Source organism: Chiloscyllium plagiosum, chromosome 31 (assembly GCF_004010195.1).
Source record: "Chiloscyllium plagiosum isolate BGI_BamShark_2017 chromosome 31, ASM401019v2, whole genome shotgun sequence".
NCBI classification, from domain to species: domain Eukaryota; kingdom Metazoa; phylum Chordata; class Chondrichthyes; order Orectolobiformes; family Hemiscylliidae; genus Chiloscyllium; species Chiloscyllium plagiosum.
The window spans coordinates 4299784-4305516 of record NC_057740.1 but is presented as its reverse complement, the minus strand read 5'-3'; the positions used below and the strand labels follow the sequence as shown (position 1 = coordinate 4305516).

The window sequence follows — 5733 nt, the reverse complement described above, 5'->3', positions numbered from 1 at the left end:
TGGATTGCTAGTCCAGGGACATTACCAATTCACCGCTGCCTCCCCTAGAGGTACCAAAGAGTTACTTGAATCTGCAAGAGCAAAGTGACCTGTAAAAAGTGTTTTCAGAGCTGAAAAGCTGCAGTCATCTCTCCCAGAGGGCAACTAAAAGAGAGGTCAACATAGATGGAGTTGAACCTTAGTGAAGCAGACTTCAGATTGGTTGCAGATGAGCTCCAGTGAGTCTGTGAGGTGGTGCAAGAGAAACCAGTGTTACATACATCGCAGAGCTCTCCTGTTTGGAGTAGTAACAAAGGGATGGAGAAGGTTTTCTAGTTTTTTTTTTAAACAATTGAGTTGAAAGGGAATTGTGTTCAAGGCTCTTTGTTTTTGTCTTAGAACATTTAATATTCAGTATGACTATTTCCATCTGTAAAATAAACATTGTCCTCTCTCTCCATCATTTTCTTTAATAGTTCCTGTACTTAATCCTGATTCTGTTTATTCTGGAAGTCACGACAGGGACCCTCGGATACATCAACAGTGTTCAAGTGAGTATGCGGTTGTTTTCAAATAATCATGTTGGTTTCACTGTCATTGTAGGGAGTGTTGAGGGAGCTGGCCAGAGATTGAACCAACCTTCTCTGTGATCAAAGGCTGTGATTGTTACAGTTTGAGGCACAGTTCCTCTGGTTGTGACTGTCCAGCAAAGTCAATGTGGGACTGAACTTCCAGTGTCACCTTTGGCCTTGGTCTCAGGTTGAGCCAGAAGTTGTGTTCACATTCCAGTCAAGAGCTTAGAGTGCTCAGCCTAGGATTCCCAGCACAGCACAACACTGTACTGAAGAAACACTGCGCTGTTTGTGTGTGTGTGTGTGGGGGGGGGGGGGGGGGTGTGGAGAGAGGGGATATGTAGCGGGAGGAGGGGAGAGATGTGGGTTGGGGATGCTGTCCTGTCCTGTCCTTTTAGGTAATCTGTAAAACCAGATGTGATGTAAAAAACATTCAGTAGCATTATTAAAAGAAAAAATAGACGCATTTTCTCTGGTGGTCTGGCTGATATTTATCTCTCAAGTATCAATGAAAACAAATTGATATTTATAACACTGCTGTTTTTGCAGGCTTGTATGCACATGTTCCTACATTATAAGTGATGGCACGTTAGTTCAGTGGTTAGCACTGCTGTCTCTCAGCGCCAGGTACCTGGGTTCAATTCCAGCCTCAGGCGACTGTTTGTTTGTGTGGAGTTTGCACATTCTCCCCATGTCTGTGTGGGCTTCCTCTCGGCGCTCCGGTTTCCCCCCTCAGTCCAAAGATGTGCAGGTTGGGGTGAATTGGCCATGCTAAATTGCCCACAGTGTTCAGCAATATGTAAGTTAAGTGCATCAGTCAGGGGTAAATGTAGAGTTATAGGATAGGGGAATGGTCTGGGTGGGATACTCTTTGGAGGGTCAGTGTGGATTTGTTGGGCCAAATGGCCTGTTCCCACACTGTCGGGTTTCAATTTTGATTCGATTTCTAAATTATCGATGAAACGAAATCATCGACCAGCAACATTAACTCTTTTTTTCTGCACAAGTGCTGTATGACCTGCTGAGTATTTCCAACATTTTCACTTTTTCAGCTTCTGCAGAATTTTGATTTTGTCTTCAAAGAAACTTCATTGATTGTGAAGCACTTCATTCAGCACATGCTGACGTTGTCAAAGACCAACTCCAGCTTGTGTTTAGATCGACGTCTCGTTGTGTCTTTCTCTCTTTCCCTCTTCCAGAGTAAGTCTCCAGCTCTTTGTTTCTTGTGCTTTTCATTTTTTTGCTAGGTAGACACTACTGACCTGGATCATTTTAATGAGATCTTCAAGAACTATACTGGTAACAACTCCACGTTCGAGAGTAGAGCAGTGGACCGGCTACAGCAGCAGGTGAGATTTCAGAGAAAAGACTCCTGTCTAGAGTGTACTCTAACCAAAACTGGACATAGGAGTCAGAGTAGGAGAAAGTGAGGACTGCAGATACTGCAGATCTGAGTCGAGAGTGTGGTGCTGGAAAAGCACAGCAGGTCAGGCAGCACCCGAGGAGCAGGAGAATCAATGTTTTGGACAAGAGCCCTTCATCAGAAATGAGGCTTGTGAGCTGAGGGGAAGGTAGCTGATGGTGCGAAAGGTAAACGGAGGTGGGGGGTAATGGTGATAGGTCAGAGAGGAGGGTGGAGCAGATAGGTGTGAAGGAAGATGGACAGGTTGTGAGGGCAGTGCTGAGTTGAAAGGTTGAATGAGGGGGGGAAAATGAGGAAACTGGTGAAATCCACATTTATCCCACGTGGTTGCAGGGTTTCAAGGCAGAAGATGAGGCATTCTTCCTCCAGGCATCAGGTGATGAGGGTTTGGCGATGGAGGTGGCCCAGGACCTGCATGTCCTTGGCAGAGTGGGAGGGGGGAGTAGAGGACATCTACTTGCAGAGTGCTTCAGAGAACATCTCTGGGACACCTGCACCAACTAATCCCACCGCCCCGTGGCCAAATAATTCAATTCCCCCTCCCACTCTCGACACAGGACCCAGAGTGTTAGTCTGACTATGTCCAGTTACAGTTTTGGTTACAATTTCAATCAGACTCTCTTTATCCAGTTGCTCATTGTGTTTGCCAACACTCCCTCATCTCTTGCAGCATCATCTATTGTACGGTTCCTGTCTGCAGTCAACACAATCTCCTCCTTTTCTGCCAAGAGTCTCAGCTGGTGCTTCTGACTTCCCTGCCCCCTCCAATCCACACGGATTGAGAAAGATCGTGGGGACAATCTCTATCTCCTCTCGCATTTTCCAAAAGAACCCAAGTTCTCTTAACATCGGCCGACCCTGTGTACATTCCAATCAATTATTCAAGAGTCTGGGGGAAAGCAAATTATTGTCTCTACATAGACTGCAGCTTGCTCCAATCTTGGAATAAACTGTGGAAGCAACAAACCTAAGTGATTCATGCCAAAAAGTTAAAACTCAAAACAATTGCAGAAAATATAAAAAAAAGGTTGAACATTTCCAATTTCTCTGACTCTGCCACATCTGTTCCCAGGATGACCAATTCCACCTTAGAAAGTCCCAGATGGTCGCCTCCTTCCAAGGTCACAACTTCCCTTCCCACATTGTTGACGATGCCCTCCAGTGCGTCTCCTCCACTTCACACACCACCGCCCCTGAACCCCACCCCACTGTCCTCACCTTCCACCCCACAACCTCTGCATACACTGCATCGTCCTCCGCCACCTCCAAACAGACCCCACCACCACAGAGATATTTCCCTCCCCACCCCTAGGGCGTTCCGGAGAGACCATTCCCTCCGTGACTCCCTCGTCAGGTCCGCACCCCACACCCCACTCCTCGCACCTTTCCCTGCCACTGCAGGAAGTGAGAGACCTGCGCCCCCACACCACTCCCCTCACCTCTGTCCAAGGCCACAAAAGATCTTTCTATATCCGTCAGAAATTCACCTGCACCTCTCCCAGTGTCATCTATTGCATCCATTGTGGTCTCCTCTACATTGGGGAGACAGGATGCCTTCTTGCGGATCATTTCAGAGAACATCTCTGGGACACCCTCACTCACCAATCACCGCACTGTGGCTGAACACTTCAACTCCCCCTCCCACTCCGTCAAAGACATGCAGGCCCTGGGCCGCCTCCACCACCAAGCCCATTACCACCTGACGCCTGGAGGAAGAACATCTCACATTCCACCTTGGGACCCTGCACCCACATAGGATAATGTGGATTTCAACAGCTTCCTCATTTCCTCTCCCCCATTATCCTAGTCCCAAGCCTCCAACTTGGCACCGCCCTCTTGACCTTTCCATCGCCTTTCCCATTTATCTACTGCATGCCCTCTCTGACCTATAACCTTCTCCCTCACCTTCATCCACATATTGCTTTCTCAGCTAACCCAACCCCACCACCCCTCCCATTTATCTCTCAGCTCCTGACTGACGAGTCTCATTCTTAATGAAGGTCTTATGCCCGAAATGTTGATTCTCCTGCTCCTCGGATGCTGCCTGACCTGCTGCGCTTTTCCAGCACCACACTTTATTAACTCTGACTCTCCAACATCTGCAGTCCTCACTTTCTCCCATTCAACACTAGTCAGTGTCTGTAGCAGCATATTGATTCCTAGCTCTCTCCTTGTTTACCTCCCCCCTCGATCCCCACTCTCTCAAGAATGCACAACCTTTCAACCCTTTTTTCGTATTTTCTGAAATTGTTTTGAGTTTTAACTTTGTGGCTTTGAGGAACCTTTTGGCTTCCACGTTCGTTGCTTCCACAAGTTTATGCCAAGATTGGAGCAAACTGCAGTCTATGTAAAGACAATAACTTACTTTCCCCCAGACTCTTGAAGAATTGATTGGGGTGTACACCGTGTCGGCTGATGTGAAGAGAGCTTGGGTTCTTTTGGAAAATGCGGGAGGAGATGGGTCGTGGGGACAATCTCTATCTCAATCCATGTGCACAAGAGTATTTATATCTCTAGAACATCATGTCCTTATGTGCCACCTGAGTCCCACACCTTTCCCTGGGTCTGCCACCCAACAGCTCCACAGCCCCTCTCCCTGGGTCCGCCCCTGGTCCCCACCCCCCAAATCCCTGCGTCTTCGGTCCCCAATCCCTGGGCCCCTGCCCTCCTCTCTGGGTCTGCTGCCTAGCCTCTGTCAATCTTTTGCAGTCTTTGCTGCGCTGTTGATATGATGACTCTGTGATTTGCTCAATTCCAGAACCAGTGTTGTGGAGTGAAGAATTACACCGACTGGACTCAGTTTCCATGGTTCATTCACAGCGGGAATAACAGTGTTCCCATCAGCTGCTGTGCCAGGAATCTTACAATCTGTACTGGGGATATCGAGGAGCCAGAACTGCTTTATACAGAGGTGGGAGCATGACATTGGCCAACTTGTGACCAACTAAACTGTGCAGTTTCCACAGGTGTTAATGACTGAATTTCGAGCAGTATACATAGTCAGTAGCTCACTCAGCCATCGCCTCACTCGACTGCAGTCCCACACTGCCCAAGTCCTTACTGTGCAGTGCATAATTTGCCTTTTTCTACTCTGGTCAGGGATGTCATTGCTGGACTTGGTGCAAGCTGGGTATGGAACACATTGCACCGAGATGGCGAATAAGAACATAAGAAATAGGAGCAAGAGTAGGCCATTGGCCCCTCAAGCCTGTTCCACCATTCAGTAAGAATTTGGCTTATCTTTTCATGGTCTCAGCTCCACTTACCTGCCCACTCACCATAACCTTTAATCTTTAATTCCTTTTGTTTTCAAAAACCTATCTTTGCCTTAAAAACATTCAACAAGGTAGCCTCAACTGATTCACAGGGTAAATAAGTCCTTCCTCCTGCTCCCCCTTGTTTTGAGTTTATGCCTCCAAGTTCTAGATTCACCTGCCAGCGGAAACATCCTCCCTGTTTCTATCAGATTTCCCTCCCCCCCCCCACAATTCTACTAAGTTCAAATATGTATAGTGTTGAAACGTTATTGCTGGAACAGCACAGCAGGTCAGGCAGCATCCAGGGAACGGGAGATTCGACGTTTCGGGCACATGCCCTTCTTCAGGAATGAGCAGAGAGTGTTCAGCAGGAGAAGATAAAAGGTAGGGAGGAGGGACTTGGAGGAGGGGCGTGGGAAATGTGATAGGTGGAAAGAGGTCAAGGTGAAGATGATAGGTCGGAGTAGGGTGGAGGCGGAGAGGGCAAGAAGAAGACTGCAGG

General features: G+C 47.8%; 1 long non-coding RNA gene across 1 annotated transcript in view; it reads left to right on the top strand.

Annotated features, from left to right (window-relative positions):
• Window positions 1-445: 445 nt before the first annotated feature.
• Window positions 446-5733, top strand: part of LOC122565164 — a 14269-nt gene continuing 8981 nt past the window's right edge. The window contains exons 1-3 of the long non-coding RNA XR_006316102.1: window positions 446-530; window positions 1799-1900; window positions 4733-4885. This is a non-coding gene — a long non-coding RNA (uncharacterized LOC122565164). The remainder of the gene's footprint in view (window positions 531-1798; window positions 1901-4732; window positions 4886-5733) is intronic.